At 46.8% G+C, this 19,310-nt stretch overlaps 1 pseudogene; it reads right to left on the bottom strand.

The window, feature by feature from the left end:
- Positions 1–16,728: 16,728 nt before the first annotated feature.
- Positions 16,729–16,859, bottom strand: LOC137351853 (U2 spliceosomal RNA; annotated as a pseudogene).
- Positions 16,860–19,310: the final 2,451 nt, after the last annotated feature.

The following is a 19,310-nucleotide window of genomic DNA, read 5'->3' as shown; positions in this document are numbered from 1 at the left end:
AGCACCCCCATTGTCTCTCCATTCATGTCTCTTAGAATGTAAATGTGCAACCATGTTTCAGCCACTCAGCTCTGCCTTTTTAAAAAAACAAGTTATTTGTAATGTTCGGTTAAAAAAAGTTTCAAGTAGTGTCCCATATGACAAAATGAATATGTTTCCATTTGGCAGGTGTGATTTCCATCACACATAGGCTTCCAGGATTTTATTTGTGTTTAAAGAGGTAGAAATCTGCAATTTCATCTGTGTTTCTGGGAAAACTGTCAATCAGTGGCTTTGTGCATGATTCCAGATATGGATATGAGATGAATAAATGGCATAGGAACACACAGATTTTTGTCCGGGACTTTTTTTGGTTCTGGTGCATTGGGATTGCTAAGTTTACAAATAGATAACTAGCTCACATGCATTGAATTGATGCAAGGGCCATTTCAGCAGAGCAAACTCAGTTGTATCCAACACGCATAGTTCTTATCATGTTAGCTATGGCTGAAATGACTTAATTAAAAATACAGCATAGAACAAGTAAATGAGAAATGTCTTATCATGCCGATCCTGCAGTTTTCTATGTGTAGTGTGAAGGTTAGTTTATGGTGCGCAATGAATATATTTGCATAATTAACAAGAAAGCATAGTAATTGTGATATGTGTTTTCTTTTGGAGCCACATGGTGGGGTGGGAGTGATGGTGGTGGAGAGTTTATAATTGGATGCAGGGTATTATTTGGTCTTTTTAAATTGTATCTAGCTTGGCTCCAAATTTAACTTGAGCAGTCCAATTTTACTGGAATAAAATACTGGCGGCACAGTGGCGCAGTGGTTAGCACCGCAGCCTCACAGCTCCAGGGACCCGGGTTCGATTCCGGGTACTGCCTGTGTGGAGTTTGCAAGTTCTCCCTGTGTCTGCGTGGGTTTTCTCCGGGTGCTCCGGTTTCCTCCCACAAGCCAAAAGACTTGCAGGTTGATAGGTAAATTGGCCATTATAAATTGTCACTAGTATAGGTAGGTGGTAGGGAAATATAGGAACAGGTGGGGATGTTTGGTGGGAATATGGGATTAGTGTAGGATTAGTCTAAATGGGTGGTTGATGTTCGGCACAGACTAGGTGGGCCGAAGGGCCTGTTTCAGTGCTGTATCTCTAATCTAATCTAAAAAAGTGCTGGAAACACTCAGCAGGTCTGGCAGCATCTGTGGAGAGAGAAGCAGAGTTAACATTTCAGGTCAGTGACCCTTCTTCAGAACTGGGGCTGCCCAATTTTACTGGGGCTTGGGAAAATAACCAGGGAAACAGATGCGAGTTCGAAGAATAGTTCAGGTGGATATTTGAGCCTGTTATTGTCCCACTTAAATAAAAGCTTGTGCAGAAGCTGTCTCAGCTCCCTCTGGCGAAGGCTTGGCAGAGAGTGTTTGTTATGGATACAGCTTTCTTCAACCTTGTAGGATTTCAAATTGACAAGATATGAAGCGCGCCAGATGTGTTTGACAGCACATCAGACAAGGAAAACCATCACCATGGCAGTGATGCTGTGGTAGGGTCAACACGTTCACAGAAGGGAGGTGCACAGGAGAGGGGACAAGGCACAGAAGGTAGTAACCATGTCACAGAGTTTACAGAGAAAGACTCAGCTTCCTCGACCACTCAGAAGAACAGTGCTTCCACAGGCTGAGGTTGTCACGTCAGGTGGTGGCAGCTTCCTACAGGAAGACCTGCTCCCTGCTGGGCCTGGTAGTCATACATTACCAGTAGCTGCGAAAGTGACCACCGCACTCAACCTTTTCGCATCCTTCCAGGGTGCTACTGGTGGCGTTCCAGGATCTCCCAGTCAGCTGGGCTGACAATGGTGCAAATTTGCCCTGTGATGACAATAGCCAGAATGAGCAGGCACTCTGATTCTCCTCTCTGGCTGGATTCCCAAAGGTACAGGATGTCATCAACTGCACATGTGGCAATCTGAGCACCAGCACAGCAAGCAGGATTATTTATAAATGGCAAAGGATATTCATCCATCAATGCGCAGCTGGTGTGCAACAGGTTCCCTGGGAGTTCTCATGATGCCTTCATACTGTGGCAGTCCAATATCCCAGACCTTTACCTTACAGGAAGCAGACTTAAGGGCTTGCTCATAGGAGACATGGAGTACCTACCCTCTTCAAATTTGGCTCATGGCACCGGTAAGGAATCCCACCAATAGGCACCCTCTAGAACAATGGAAAGAATGAGGAGTCCAACTTGATTGCTAATGGATTGGTGGTGCAGAGAATTGCAAAAATGTCCACCATGCAGCTTCAAGCAAATGTCTTAAATGAGTCCATGGATGCAATGATGGAGGCCATGACCATGGCCATGCAGACGTCGGATGCGAACTTGTCTGTTGCCTTAAATAGGATGACGGATACCTTATCTATTACCTTACAATGCATTACTGACCTTCACAAAGCTGGTCTGCAGTTGAGTGTTAGGTGTGATGCTAGGAGCACTATAAGTGGGAACACTTTGAGTGGAATTCCCACTTCCATGTCCACATTTGCCATCATCCCTCTTCTGGGCCAGCACCATATCAGTCCTCGCACTTTACTGCAGACCAGCTTTGTGAAGGTCAGTAAGGCATTGTAAGGTAATGGATAAGGTCTCCGCCATCCTATTTAAGGCAACAGACAAGTTGGCATCCGACGTCTGCATGGCCATGGTCATGGCCTCCATCATTGCATCCATGAACTCATTGAAGACACTTGCTTGAAGCTGCATGGTGGACATTTTTGCAATTCTCTGCACCACCAATCCATTATCAATCAAGTTGGACTCCTCATTCTTTCCATTATTCTAGAGAGTGTGCATGGAACCTCTGTCATACCTGGCTAAATTTCTGATGCAACTCTAGCATTCACCTTCTCAATGATAACCCCCTGGGGTTCAACTTCTATGTCCAACTGAGCTGAGATTAGAGAACATTTCACCCCCAGACATGGACTCTCCACAGCTGTCCATCCCACCAGTGTCTGTTCATGCTCACTTGTGAAGTGTGAATCACCAGGTGAAAACCCAACTAACTGTCTAGGTGGACCCACTGAAGTGTGAGAGCTGCATTGGTGCAATCCTGTCTACCCTGTGACAGAGCACCCTCAGGAGGAATTAAGTTCTCTGAGGAATTGCCCTCATGGACATCCTGCAAGAATTTCTATACAAAAATAAGAATTTAAGAAGTCGGTTTTCAGTAGAGAAAAGACTCTGGGGGTTATCTTTGCATTCCAGGATGATCCTGCCAGGACCTGATAATGCTTCACATGGTTCATCCTGATCTGATGTGAAGGCCCTGGAAGAAAAAAAGAAATCCATACGATTTAGTTGTGACAAAGTCACAACCTTGAGAATCACCATGCTCAATCTTCTCATTGTTCAGTCATTGCTGAAACACAGTCAGCATATGTATGTCAGAGATATTTGTAATTCTGTCACTAAATGTGAGCTCCCTGTCTCTCCATCCCTGACTAAGAGGGACATAGAGACTGAGAGGTGCCACTTATCTGTATCAGAGAGCTGGATTATTTGTGGTGGTCCACCTACAGTCCTGTACCTCTCCATTATATTTTGCTCTCTCTTCTTGTACAAGACCAGACCTATGAGTGAGTGAAGGTTTGGTTTTCACCCTAAGGATGCAATGCATTTGGTGAGGGTGACTGAGGCAAATACGTCACATGTTATAAGTGTTGGGGCGAGTGTCAACGGTGAATGGATAACTGAGGAGGCAATGAAGTGTATAGAAAGTGAAGGTTGGGCACTGCTGGAAGTTGAGTGGGTGTGATGTGATGGAGAATGCTTAGGAGAACAGAGTGAAATGGGGTGGACTTAAAGCTCACCTCCTTAGCTACCTCCAATGACACCATCTTGATGAGAGTAGCAGGTTTCTTGCTCCCATTGCTGAGGAAAAGTATGTCCCTTCTCCTGACTGCACCCAGCAGTGATTCTAACAAGGCGTCATTAAATCTGGGCGCTGCCCTTTCTCTATGTCCACCATGCATCCTGAACACTTCCAATTACCATTTGTGCACTGTCCCTTTAAATACAGCCAAGATTGAGTCATGCAGGTACGCCTCACACCCACTATGCAGTTTGGGGACGTGAAACCCAGAAGTCAAAACTAATTTGTACAATCGATGTTTAGATCATAGATTCCAACCTACTCAGTTAACTTCCAGGTTACCCCCATGCAATTCTAACTGCCCCTGCCCCAGCCCAGAAGCTGCTTTCATATTAATATCAGGGCCTTGGTTTATTGGATTGGAGGATTTTTGTAAGGCCTCTTGTGCATCCCTGATTTTAATCGTCCTGCCATTGGCCCCTGTGATCTTGGCAGCCGTGCCTTCAGCTGTCTAGGCTGCAAGTTCTAGAATTCCTTCCCTAAACGGCACAGTGGCGCAGTGGTTAGCACTGCAGCCTCACAGCTCCAGCGACCCGGGTTCAATTCCGGGTACTGCCTGTGTGGAGTTTGCAAGTTCTCCCTGTGTCTGCGTGGGTTTCCTCCGGGTGCTCCGGTTTCCTCCCACATGCCAAAGACTTGCAGGTTGATAGGTTAATTGGCCATTAGAAATTGCCCCTAGTGTAGGTAGGTGGTAGGGAAAATATAGGGACAGGTGGGGATGTGGTAGGAATATGGAATTAGTGTAGGATTAGTATAAATGGGTGGTTGATGGTCGGCACAGACTCGGTGGGCCGAAGGGCCTGTTTCAGTGCTGTATCTCTAAACTAAACTAAACATTTTGGCTTCTCTACCTGCCTCTCCTCCTTTAAGATGCTCCTTAAAATCTACCTCTTTAACAAAGCTTTTGGTCACCTGTCCTAATATCTCCTTATGTGTCTCGGTATCAAATTTTGTTTGATAACAACCCTGTGAAGCTCCTTGGGACCTTATACTATGTTTAAAGTGGTATGTAAATGGATGTTGTTATTGACGATCAGATTTGATTCATCGGGTTCTTTAGAAATATTAATATTTCTCTTTTGTTCACTCCCTCTTAAGGTGAAGGATGTTTGTGTTTCACTACATTAAATGTGCTATGTAATTGCAAGTTGCTGTTGTAAAATGACAGACATTTGCTTGATGGCAAAATTGAGCTCTTTCCTGACAGAAGGTGGTCCATAGACCCTGAAATTATGCCATGAGATGCAAACAGTTATCACTCTTAAAGTATAATTCCTCTCTCTCCATTATTTTTGCAGAGAATTAGGTAATTTATTTGACATAGGTTACTGTCCCTGCTAAAATAACAGGGAGAGGAATTTCAAATGCATTAAGCATTTGTGCACTAGCCCCTCACAATGTGCTTTAAGACAATAATATTTAGGGGAGTGGACAAGAAATTAATGGGTAGGGTAATCAGCTCTTCATATGAATGTGTTTTCTGAATTTCCTCCTGTTGGCTCAGTGGTAGCAGGACTCACACATCTGAACCAAAAGGTTATGGGTTCAAGGCACAGTCTTGGACTTGAGTCTATAACCCACGCCGACACTTCAGTGCAGTACTGAGGAAGTGCTGGATTGTTGGAGGTGCCATCTTTTGAGTAAAACATTAAATAAAAATCCCATTAGCCCATTCAACAAGATATAAAAGGTCCCATCGTACTATTTGAAGAAGAACAAGGGTGTCCTTTTGGTGTCCTGTCTGACATTTGTCCCTCAATCAACGCCCCCAGTACAGGTTACGTAATCACTTATCTCATTTACTCTTTACGGGATCTTGCTGTGCACAGATTGTCTGGCCTCTTTACCTACATAACAATGGTAACTTGCTTGCTTTGGGACATCTTATGGATAAGAAAGGCACTACATAAGTACAAGTATAAAACAATTGCAGAACTCACAGTAGATCGCAGCTGCCCAGTTTTAGTTTCTATCCAGCTCAATTCCTTAAGCTGCCAGGACTTTGCATGAGGAATCTCTTGCTTGGAAGAAAGATATATCTGACAGCATTTGGCAGTGTCCGGGGGTGGGGTGGGGGGGGGGGGGCGGGGGGGTGGTGGGTGGCAGTGGGGGTTAGAGGAAGTGGGTGGAGGAATCTGAACTCTGATCAGAGAAAGTTAATTTGCGGTTCTTCGATGGCGCATTTGTCCTCCTAACAGCTGTAAGTTCAGATCAAATCATAATTCACAGCTGTAGCCTAAATGGGGGCTTGAATTTTGCAGCACATGCTCCACAAGCTGGCTGTAGGAGGGTAGTTAGGCATCAGACTGTTGCCATTAGAAACTGAAAATTGATGAGTTGCAACTAACGAAGTTAAAAAGATTTTACAAGTCTGGCAATTCTACTCCAAACTTTTTCAAGGATTTATGGAAACCATTTGGTACTGCAATAGAAGGCATGTAGCAAGGTCATCAAATTTGTGAAATTCTCTGAGTGACATTTTGTGAAATAATTTCAAACTACAAGGACTGTAATTTCCCTTACTACCTGAGAAACATCAGTCTAACATTGCACTAAATATTATCCTCCCAAATAAAATCACTAGTGCCCTGTAGGGCCTGCCACATCTCGTTCCCAGTGCATTTAGATTAAGTGGGCATGTCTAACCTCTACAACCTAGTTTTCCCAACATTTGGTCTAAACCTGCCCCAGAATATAAAGCACCAGAAAGTTATCCCTGATGCAGATACTACTTGGGGGAGACAAGTGTGTTTGCTGCAATTGAAGGTTGGTACCACTTTGTCAGCATCTCGCTCTGTTAGAAATGTTGGAGTCCCTTTCCTGACTCTCTGTTGAATAAAAAACTTTGGACGGGAGATCAGAGGTGCTACCGCGCCATAACTGGCCAAATGGTGTAATTACAGTGTGACATGTTTACGTAGGTATTTTCCATTTTAAAGGTGGACATAATGCCAAAAACTGACACAAAAGTGTGGCACAAGTATGACAACTAGAAGTAAGGCCTCGTAGGCAGGAAGTACCTGCAAATGTAAGATTTTTTAATATACTATAGATTTAATTTGACATATCAATGTATAATATTAGAAAATGGGAAAATTATTTTTGCAGGCATTTCATAATAGAAATGAGATACATTGTGCCCAATAACTAATTAGGTCAAGTGGTTGTCATAGCAGGCTATCACACAACAAATACTATGATGTTCATGTTCACTGTAAGTTTCCCAGTCAGCTTTTGGCTTTAGCTGACAGTTGTGGCTCAGTGATAGTATTCTTCCCTTTGAGTCTGAAGCTTGTGGGTTCATGTGTCACTCCAGTGTCTTGAGCACAAGTTCTAGGCCGACACTCCAGTACTGAGGGAATGCTGCACTGTTGGAGCCAACATCTTTTTGATGAAACTTTAAACCGTTTGCCCTCTCAGGTAGGGATCCCACAGCAATATTTCGAAGAAGAGCAGGTTGTTCTCACCAGTGTGCTTGCAAATATTTATTCCTCAACTAACATCACTAGAGCAGATTATCTAGTCATTATCACATTGCTGTTTGTGGTAGTTTATTGTGCACAAATTGATTGTCACATTTCCTACATTAAAGCAGGGACTGCACTTCAAATGTTCCAGATCATAAGCGCTGCTCCCATTTCTTTTGGACAGCAGATGCTGGTGACAGTTTTGCTATTGCAATTGACAGCTCCTCTGGACCCATCTTTTGTTTCTATACTTGTCCAATTACTCACCAGATTTTGCCTTGCATCATTTGTCATTTAATCACTCCTGCCTTCACCTCCAATACAAACCTTCCTTTTGTTCTTTCTTCCCCGTCCCCTTTACCCTGTCTCTGCATTTCGTTAAAATCTGTAAAGCTTTTGCCAGTTCTGATGGAAGGTCATCGATATGAAACATCAACTTTGTTTCTCTCTCCAGCTGCTGCCTGACCTGCTGAGTATTTCCAGACCTTTCTGTTTTTAGTTCAAAAGTACTTGATCGGTTGTTAAGCACCTCCTGAGGTCGAGAAAGGTGCTGTCGAAAGGCGCATCTTTCTTTTTAATCAGAAGCATGTTTTAAAGTGCTTGTGTTCTGTGTCACTCCGATGACTTAACATTAAGGCAGGTTTTCGGCTGGTTTCTGTGACAGCTGCTCTTGCAGTCGGAGAGCACTCAGCTCTGCTGCACTCGCTGGCACTGCTGAAAGATCTAGTGTGAGTGAGACTGCTGCGGAGTTGAGCAGAGCTGAGTGCCTAACGATTGCAAGAGCAGCTGTTACATTAACCAGCTCTAAACTTCTTCCTATGTTTGGTATGCAGAATAGAGACCTGAACCCCAGCACCTGAAATACACTGTTGTTTAAAATGAAAGTGTCTGTGAAGGAAGAACCTGACGAGGGCTGACCCACTTCTGGAAGTTAAAATGTCCCTACAATTAGCTGCAATTTTTTGCTATTTCACTCCACCCACTCTCCTCACTGGGCTTGCGATATTCAGCCAGTTTTGCTCATTCCCAGGTGACTGGGCGATTTTCAGTAACTTTTTGTTCCGCTGCATCATTTGCCCTGCTCTAAATCAGGCACATAAGAATTGATAAATATTGTAACTATAAGCAGCAACCACAGATTTCTGATCAGTTATGGCTTTCAGTTCGATAGTCATCAGAATTTTTTCTTTTGGGCTGTAAAGAGAAATCATATATTTGACAGTATGGACTGTCTGTTTGGGAGCAGCTTTGGTCTAAATGGAGATTTGTTTACTGATAGGAAGGAAGTAGCCTGCCTGAGGATTGCTGTGTCTTCCACACTCCACAATGAGTCACTGCATTATTATGACTGCTGCTTCACCAGGCTACTGTAAAGAATAATGCTTGGGATGCATTTTGAGTTGACTCCATTAGACAACGAGTCTCTGTTCGTGCCTCTGATGTGTGGTTGCTGGCTCTGTTCTGTCAACCGCATCAATTTCTAAAACCTCCCTTCCCTTTCCATCACAGACCTATCCCAGCCAAGCCGTATTCTGTTACATGTCTCATATCTAATTCACAGCAGCAGACAGGAGCTGAGGGAACATGACGCAGGTCTCCCTTGTGTCACAAGGGACATCACAACTGGCAACAAAAAAAAAAGCCAAATTAGACTAGGCCCAGAGGGTCTCTCAAAAGTTGGAACGGCTTTTCCAACCAGTATAAAACTGTAGCTGTGATAAAAACAAGGTATGCAGCGGCCAAGAAATATTAGTAAACCATAAAGTGCAAAAACAGAGGCCCTAAAACCACCTCCAACTACAGCACAAGGGAGTCCACAAACACTTTTATGCCTGGAATCATCAAATTAGCAGTACTTCCCACCCTCACTCTTTGTACAAATCTGTTGATTTTACAATCATAAGAATGAAACTGCGATGGCACAAAATGGTTTTTTAAAGTGCTTCTGCACTGTCAGTTAAATAAATGTAAATTAGTCTGGGGGCCTGAGCAGTCACTTTTCGCCAATGGGTATCTAAGAAATTAGAACGCTTTCTAGCCCTCACCTCTCAGACCTAGGAGGTAGCTAAACTCCCCAGTGCATTGTTCTGTGATCACTTCCACAAGCATTGCCATTCTGTGCTGTTTCTTGGATAATCATTAAACATTCATTCCTGCTAAACGACTTTAAATGGAGTTCAATGGTCAAATCATTTTCAAGGTACCTTTTTAATTGAGATTGGGCAGAAAATTTGCAGTGATTCTGGTTTAAAAGGCTTTTTGTGAAAAAGGACATTTCCTGCTGGATCTTTGTGACCTCCCAAAAAACTCTTCAGCTGTGCCCGCAGCCTGTGACATGTGTGTGTGAGATCGATTTAGACTGGTAGGAGGAAGCAGGATCTGAAGGCATTGAAGCCAGCAACTGATGTATCATGACTCGAACTTGCCCTTCACCCCTCCTCAGGCATCCACAGTTGGTGGGTGGTGGTCTTTCCCTGGGTAACTAATCAATGACAGCAGCTGCCTTTCCTCCCCCAGCCCCACCTCCCACCAGCTAGCAATCACCTCCAGTCACACTTCTTGTCATACTTCAACCACGCTTATGTGGTTTGGTGAGTGTTCAAGATAAAAATTAATACATGCTGGTGAGAACTGTAATGAGAACACACTGCACGGGCAAGACTCACGGCTATTTGTGAGTGGGTTTAAGTCTAAAACAGAAACTAAAGTCTCGTGGAGAGCCAGAACCCTCTTTAGCCTGTTCTTTCAGGAAACAACCCCCTTTTTCTTTGAATGAGATTTGTTATGATATTAAAGCTGCTGCTAGTTGTTCTCTTTGATCTGTGTTAAACACAACTTGCATTTTCAACATTTGTTGCTAACCTTGTGAAGATTTTGCAGTAACATAAACAAACTGAATGGTGCAACTTTGCTTGAAGCATAATTATGTTTGTAAAATGCTTCATGCGCGAATGTATTCAAAATAATTCTCCTTTTGTCGTCCAAAGGCACTGGCCATGCTACGATTGAGTTCCATATGCATTGGCAGCCTCCAGTACCACGGTCAAATGACCAGTCCTTACATGTGAACCCAGACAGTGAGTATTGCCAGCTTATTAATCATGGAGGGCATCATAGTTGAGTCAATCATATAGAACCATGGAACCTTTATGGCACAGAAGGGGCAGAATCTTAATAACTTTAAAAATAGTCATAGGTTGGGACCATTTCCTGGCCCCAACTCTGCACTTTAATGAACTTCCTGGAGGTGGCCTCCTAATTGGCTGCCTCTGTGTTCGCTGTCCAATCCAGCATGGTGGGCAGGTTCCTGAGACTGCAGGCCCAATCAGAGGGCTTTGGCCTCGGCGGCATCCCCAAATCTGCTCACAATTGGGCACTCACATAGCAAATTGGCTACTCCCTTGCTACTGGGCACGTAGCCTGCCTGTCAGCTGGGGGCGGGAACTCCTTGGCCCTTCGACCCAATGCCCTCCTGTCCTACCTTGCTCTCGGTCCCACCATCAAACTGCCTTGGTGGAACCAGTAGCTTTCCGTCCATTGAGACCATTTGGCCCATCATATCTGTGCTGGCCGAAAAATAGTTTTCCAGCCTAAGCCCACTTTCCAGCTCTTGGTTTATAGCCCTGTAGATTACAGCAGTTCAAGTGCATATCCAACTATTTTAAAAAATATGTTGAAGGCTTCTACCTCTACCAGCCTTGCAGGCAGTGAGTTCCAGACTCGCAACAGCCTCTGAGTGAAACAAGTTTCTCCTCAACTCCCCTCTACCCCTTCTGCCAATTATTTTAAATCTATGCCACCTGGTAATTGACCTCTCTGCTAAGGGAAATTGGTCCTTCCTATCCATTCTATCTAAATCCCTCATAATCTTATACACCTCAGTTAAATCTGCCTTCAGCCTCCTCTGTTCCAAACAACCCTAAGTCTGTACCTTTCTGGTGTGATCTCATCTTTCCTGTAAAGAGAACTGTATGCAGTACTCGAGCTGCAGTCTTTAACTAGTGGTTTATACAGTTCTAGCATATCCTCACCCAATGTTCACACATGCCAGATTTTTCCTGTTTATCGACTAAGAATACTAAAGCAAACTGTAGCATCCTCACTGCCATGCTGGTAAGACAAGTGAACACAGTATTTTTTTGTTATTTCCAAAATATACTTTATTCATAAAAATCTGGAAAAATTACATTGCCAAACAGTTTCAAACAGCACCAAAAAATACAAACATTGCAAGGGAGATCAGTTTCCTTCAATACAATCATGAGTTGCTTCACAACCCTTCCATTTCACATTTGTCATGCCAATTACATTTTTACATTTACAGCAAATGAAAATTTTCCCGATACAGTTCGAGGGGTTTCCCATGGATCCAGCCCCTCAGTTCAGCTTGGTGGGGGGACCTTACACTGTGGTCTTTCCCCATTGAGCCTTTGCTGTGGCTGCCCCAAGCTTTAGTGCGTCCCTCAGCACGTAGTCCTGGACTTTGGAATGTGCCAGTCTGCAACATTCGGTGGTGGACAACTCTTTGCGCTGGAAGACCAGCAAGTTTCGGGCAGACCAAAGGACGTCTTTCACCGAATTGATAGTCCTCCAGCAGCAGTTGATGTTTGTGTCGGTGTGCGTCCCTGGGAACAGCCCGCAGAGCACAGACTCCCGTGTTACAGAACTGCTTTGGATGAACCTCGACATAAACCACTGCATCTCTTTCCACACCTGCTTTGCAAAGACACATTCCAGGAGGATGTGGGCAACCGTCTCTTCCCCACCACAGCCACCGCGGGGGTATTGCGCGGGTGGGGTGCGAGACTTCGGGCTTGCAGGAAGGATTTGACGGGGAGGTCCCTTCTCACCACCAGCCAAGCTACATCTTGGTGCTTGTTTGAAAATTCTGGTGATGAGGCATTCCGCCAAATGACTTTGGCAGTCTGCTCGGGGAACCATCCGACAGGATCCCCCGTCTCCTTTTCCCGTAGGGCCTTGAGGACATTCCGTGCAGACCACTGCCTGATGGATCGGTGGTCAAAGGTATTTTCCCGCAGAAACTGCTCCATGAAGGATAGGTGGTACGGCACGGTCCAACTGTATGGAGCGTTCCGCGGCAATGTGACGTGGCCCATCCTTCGCAACACCGGGGACAGATAGAACCTCAGCACATAGTGACACTTGGAGTTTGCGTACTGGAGGTCTATACACAGCTTGATGCAGCGGCACACGAAGGTGGTCATCAGGATGAGGGCCACGTTGGGTACATTTTTCCCGCCCTCGTCCAGAGATTTGAACATCGTGTCCCTCCGGACCCGGTCCATTTTAGATCCCCAGATGAAGCGGAAAATGGCTCGGGTGACCGCCACAGCGCAGGAGTGGGGTATGGGCCAGACCTGCGCCACGTACAGCAACAACGTGAGCGCCTCGCACCTGATGACCAGGTTCTTACCCACAATTGAGAGAGATCGCTGCTCCCACATGCCCAACTTTTATCGTACCTTGGCGACTCGCTCCTCCCAGGTTTTGGTGCACGCCCCGGCCCTTCCGAACCATATCCCTAGCACCTTCAGGTAGTCTGACCTGACGGTGAAGGGGACAAAGGATCGGTCAGCCCAGTTCCCAAAGAACATGGCCTCGCTCTTGCCGTGGTTAACTTTGGCTAACGAGGCCAGTTCAAACTGGTCGCAGATGCTCATCAGTCTGCGCACGGACAGCGGATCCGAGCAGAAGACGGCGACGTCATCCATGTACAGGGAGGTTTTCACCTGAGTGCCTCCGCTGCCTGGGATTGTCACCCCTCTTATGCTCGCATCCTTCCTAATAGATTCAGCAAAGGGTTCAATACAGCAAACAAACAAGACCGGGGAGAGAGGACAGCCCTGTCTGACTCCAGATTTCATCGGGAAACTTTCCGATTCCCACCCATTGATTGAGCCTGCGCTACTGATGTTTGCGTAGAGCAGTTGGATCCAATTGCAGATTCCCTCCCCAAACCCCATTTTGGAAAGCACGTCCATCATGTAGGTGTGTGATATCCTGTCAAAACGCTTCTCCTGGTCCAGGCTGATGAGGCAGGTGTCCACCCTCCTGTCCCGTACATAGGCAATCGTATCCCTGAGTAGCGTGAGACTATCAGAGATCTTCCTGCCGGGTACAGTACAGGTCTGGTCTGGGTGAATCACCAACTCCAGAGCAGACTTGACTCGACTGGCTATGACTTTGGACAGAATCTTGTAGTCAACATTAAGCAGTGAGATGGGCCGCCAATTTCTGATATCTGCCCTCTCCCCCTTCCGCTTGTAGATGAGGGTGATGATGCCTTTCCTCATGGATTCTGACATGCTGCTGGCCAGGAGCATACTCTCGTATACTTCCAGCAGGTCTGGGCCGACCCAGTCCCACAGGGTCGAGTACAGACCAACTAGTAAGACATCGCTTCCGGGAGTTTTACTCGTCTCGAAGGACTCGACGGCCTTTGTCAGCTCGTCCAGAGTTAGCAGCTTGTCCAGTCTCTCCCTCCTGCTGTCATCTAAGACCTCTGTGATAGATGACAGGAAGGACTGGGAGGCTCTGCTGTCTGTGGGCTTCGCGTCATACAGCCCAGCATAAAAGGATTTGCTGATCCTTAGTATGTCGGACTGCAAAGCCGTTACTGAGCCATCCTCTTCCTTCAGGCTGCTGATAACAGAGCTCTCTCTGTGTACCTTTTGGAAGAAGTAACGCGAGCACGTCTCATCCTGCTCGATGGAGTGGACTCTGGACTGGAAGATGATCTTGGAGCCCTCCGTGGCAAAGAGCAAGGCCTGCTGGCTCTTCACCTCTTGGAGGTCCTCCTTGACCTCGACCCCCATCGACTGCAGCCCGAGCATTTTGCATACTTTTCTGGAGTTGGGAAAATTCCCTCTGTCTCTCTCTCGCCCTCTGAACTCCTTTGTGGATGAAGAACCTCTTGATGTTCTCCTTGATCGCTTCCTACCAGTGAACTGGAGACACAAAGAGGGGTTTCACGGTCCTCCAACCTTTGTAATCCCTTTTGAGTTCCTCAACGTTCTCTGGGGTCAGCAGTGTAGCATTGAGCTTCCATGTACCTCTGCCAACCCGCTGGTAGTCCTGTAAGTGACAGCCGGCCAGTAAGAGGCAGTGGTCGGAGAAGAACACCGGCTTGACGTCGGTGAATCTGACCTTGACAGCACAGGACACAAACAGGAAGTCAATCCTGGAACGGGCAGACCCGTCCAATCTTGACCATGTGTATCTGCGCTGCGCTTCGTCTGCAGGTTTGCTGAAGACGTCGTGCAGTTTGGCATCTTTAACTGTTTCTATTAGGAATCTGGACGTAGCGTCCAGTTTGCTGTCGTTACTGTCGGATCGTCCAGCCGCATCGATGATGCCGTTGAAGTCACTGCCTAGGATGACCGGCCTGGACGTCCCCAGCAGCAGTGGAAGCTGCTGGAAGACGGTCAGCCGCTCGCTGCATTGTACCGGGGTGTACACGTTGATCAACCGGAGTGGAGCGTTGTTGTACATTGCGTCTGCTATGACGAGGCGACCGCCCACCACCTCCTTAACTTCGGAGATGGTGAAGTTACCTCCCCGCAGCCGAATACCTAGGCCGGAGGAACGGCAATCATTACCCCTCGAGCAGATCGATGGCCCGTGGGACCACCATCGCGACCACTGCCTGTAGGTGCTGAGGTGTGGTATTCCACACTCCTGCAGAAACAGTCGGTCGGCTTTGACCTTGGCGAGGTAATCCAAGGTTGAAACACTTCGCGTAGTAGATTTAATGCTACGCACATTAATGGAAGCAATCCTTACACCCATTTTTTAAAAGTTAGTTGTTGCTTCCCATACCATTTGTCCTTGCTAGTCCCAGTCCTTCGGGATGTTCCTGCATACCCATCGTGTGCGCAAGCTGTTTCACATTAGTTGGGCTCAGAAACCCCTCTTGGTTTTTCATGCAGGGTTTGTTCCACTGGGGTGACATCGGGGGGGGGGGGGTCTTGTAGGCAGCAAAGATTGGGTTGTCCTCTGCTGCTTCCATCTGTTCCTCCTCGAAAACATCACTGCTCCCGGCTTCCCGGAGCTGAGGTGCGCCAGACGTGTCTTTGCTCTCGGTGTCCCGGAGCTGGGATGTGTTGGCCACGTCGTTACATGTGGCGCTTTGGGGTTGGGGCACGCCGGGCCTGTCACAACTTCCATTGCCCGGGGGCTGGGATGCTTTATCTTCCATCTCCTTGGAGTTCTGCCGCCTCTTTTGAAGGGGCTGTCGTTCCAGCATTCCCCCGTCCAGTGAAGAGGAGCTGTTGCAGTCTGATTCAGAAGGTAGCCTCCTCTTGCCATTGGTTTGGGTGGTGGCCTGTTCCGCTTTTGGATGTTTTTTCTTTGCGGTTTTCCTCTGGACCACTTGCCACTGACCTGTTTGTCCATCTGCTGCCTCCTCCTCCATTGATTCTGTCGGTGGAGGAGGCGTTTCTGGGCGCAGGGTAGGTGCTGGGTCGCTGGTTTCAGCTGCCTCCCCTTCCTTCTCCTTCTCAGGTTGAAGTTCCTCACTGCAGAGAAGGTTGCTGGTCTCCTTTCGAACACCGGACATCTTCGTCGAACCTTCTCCCGGCCTTTCCTTGGACCTTGCCGCCTAAGCATAACTGAGGCAGCGTTTGGGGTAGGTTTTGTAGAGTTGGCCTTCCGCACAGCACAAGTTGGAACACTTAGTCTGCTTACAGTCCTTGGTCTGATGGCCTTCCGCCTTGCAGTTCTTGCAAACAACCGTGCTGCAGTTGGCTGCCACGTGACCAGATTTGCTGCAGGTGCGGCAAACTCTGGGCTGCCCAGCGTAGACCAAGAAGCCTCAACTTCCCCCGATAGCGAAGCTGGAGGGAGGGTGGATGATGGCTCCATTGGGATCGACCTTCAAGGTGACCTTGACCTGCCACTTGCTGGTCCAAATCCCAAAGGGGTCCTTGACATCAGTGCTGCTGCCGGCCACCTTGACGTACCTGGCGAGAAAGGGGAGTACCTCACCACCGGAACATGGTGGTTGTAGAGGTGAATTGTCACCACCCGGTCCCGCTGTGACGGAAGCGTGAAGAGCGGCTCCACTGTGAGGATTGACAGTGGCGCCCGGTCCCTTTTCTCCTTGAACGCCTTCAGGAACTTGATGCATCCCGCCACGTTCCGGAACATCACGTCGAAGTATCCACTGCTGGGGAAATCCTGCAGGCAGAAGACATCCATAGCTTGAAATCTACAGCAATCAAAGAGGATTTTCTTGATGAAGAAGGTGCGATCGACCGGTGCATCTCCTTCTTTGTCCTTCACAACCACCCAAACGGTGTTGCGCACTCCCTGGCCTGCAGCTCGAAGATTGGTTATAGCCATTTTACTCAAAACCTACCCAGGATCAAAAGGCAATGATCATGGTCTCTTCTCAACCAAGTAAGCACTGATAAGAACAGATACTACACTTGATCTTAGCCAAAAGGCCGAGAAGCGAACACAGTATGTACCAAAGGGTCAAACCTGAGACCTTTCTAGTCTACATAGCTCAACAGTACACTGCACATTTCCTGTTAGTCTCTCCTCCTCTAACTGACCATTATCTCCAAATGTGCAGTTCTCCATAATTAAGCTATATTTACATGGATTAGTGAGGATGCAAGGTAATTAATGTAATCAAGAATAAATGTACAACAGCAATAATTCACTTTCCCACAGCATTTCACAGAGGCGTAATCAGATAAAATTGAATGTCAAGTGGCCTTCAGTAGGAGTGGTCATATGTCTGGAGCACCATACCCAATGCTTTCAGGAAAGGGGAAGATAAAATGGCCTAGCAAGCCACTCAGTTCATGGGCAATTAGGGATGGGCAACAAATGCTGGCCTTGCCAGTGATGCCCACATCCCATGAAAGAATAAAAAAAATAGCCATTTGGTAGTACAGAACTTGGGAATTGCTGAAAATAGAGACATGCTGTCGAAGTTTTTTGTCTTGCACTACTCAGGACAATATGCAAGATTAACCAATGTAAAGGAAAACAACAACTTATACTGCATGAGAAGAGAGTGCTGATTGGTTGGCAAGTGAACTCTGATTGGTAGAGGCGTTGCCATGGGGAATGCACCAGTTTATGGTGACTGACAGTTAACAGCCAAGCTTTGTTTGAAATTTAAACCAGGCAGCTTGACTTTGATTGGCCAAGGCATTGCCCTGAGGAATGAACCAGCGAATGGCTGTCACTTATTTTGTTCCGCTGAAACAAGCGCAATGTGTGTACATGTTCTTCATGTCTGCAAAGAACAGGGCCCTGTATATTAATATATGTAGCTTCCAGTACGTGCAAATGCACCACACTATGAGCCCCAATGACAATCTTAAAAAAAAATTGTGGAAAATTTAATTCATTTTTGAATCCCAAATGCGAAAACAAAATAGAATTGTGGGAAAATGCCCTATATTTAGTTGGAGGAAATTTCTGCTTATGCAGTAATGCATGTCTGACAAGAAGTGTGATAAATTAGAGACAGTGGAGGGGTTAAGAGAGGTGGTGGCGAGGTACTGCTGGATGTTGGCAGCAGACATGTAGAATCTGCTTTTGGATGATGTCACCGAGGGGCAGCATGTAGGTTAGAAATAGGAAACCAGATTGCAGGGATTCAAACATGGCATTCCAGGAAAGATGTGCACAGATCTGAGAGGCAACAGCACTTTCAAAAACTTTGGAGAGGAAAGGGAGGATGAAGATGGGGTAGTTTACAAGGGTGGAGGAGTCAAGAGTGGATTTTTCCAGGAGAGGGGAGATGACAGCAGGTTTGAAGGAAAGGGGGACAGTACCTGAGGAGAGAGAACAGTTAACAATATTTTAAGCTCATCATTAATGATGCAAAAATAGTATTGATAGCTTTATATCTGCTGCTGACTGACTTGATCTATTGAGCTGTTCCTGGGAGGTCTTTCCTAATAGCTTAGCCAGTCAATGCACTACCTGGCGGGCCACTGAGCCTTAAACTGATTTTATATTGGTGTCAGCGGGGTGTCAGCACTGCTAGTTTTTCAAGCATTGCTATCATGCAGCCATCAGCAACCCTAATGTGAACTTACCGGATTCATTATGACAGGCATCTCGGAAGATCCAATAAAACAAAATGGATGTAGAGAATCCATCAAATTTATGTTGGGATTTCCATTGGCTGCACATGACCTAGACTTCAGGAATTGGTGATATTGGGAAGAATCTTCTGATAGAATATTCTCAGGAGTCGGGACTATTTCCAGGTGGCTTTTAGTGGGATCTTCTGGGAGGCGACCTCCTAATTGGCTGCCTCCACTTCTGCCATCCAGTTCAGAACAATGGGCGGGCACCTGAGGCTGAATGCCCAATCAGAGGACCTGCAGCCGTGGACGGCCGGCAGCCTTACCAGGAGAGCTGGGTTCTGCTGAGGTAGAATGCCAAGCGTGAGGCCGCCTCAAAATGGAGGTCCCCTCAGAAGAGTGATTAAAATGAACAGGTTCAAAACTGGTAGGGCTGTCGGAGCAGACCAGAAACCCCTCTGGAGGATTTGTTTTGGCCGCAAGTGCGCCCTTCCAAACCCACTGTCCCATCATTAGGGCATGGAGCCTCTGCCCCGCCTGGTCTATTGTCGAGAGGCTGCCTCCACAGAGCTGCCAGACTCCGCATTCAGTGGGGGTCTGCTCCGATGCTGGAAGGATCCCATCAGAATCCTCACCGTCCCCCCCATTAGGCACTTAATTGGACTAAGTGTCTACCTGCCACTGCCAGGCGGGTAGCCACTGCCACCGTTCACCCTCCTCTGGCAAGATCGCCTGGGGGTGGAAACGCATCAGGGCGTCGAACTAGCATCCTAATCTCTGCTTTTGCTCCCGGTTGCGCCTTTAAACTGCCTCTGCAGGACCAGGAAGATTCTGCCCAATAATTCATCACTGACA

Source organism: Heterodontus francisci, chromosome 36 (genome assembly GCF_036365525.1).
Source record: "Heterodontus francisci isolate sHetFra1 chromosome 36, sHetFra1.hap1, whole genome shotgun sequence".
NCBI lineage: Eukaryota > Metazoa > Chordata > Chondrichthyes > Heterodontiformes > Heterodontidae > Heterodontus > Heterodontus francisci.
The sequence above is the reverse complement of the archived record's forward strand: the minus strand, read 5'-3'. Positions and strand labels throughout refer to the sequence as shown.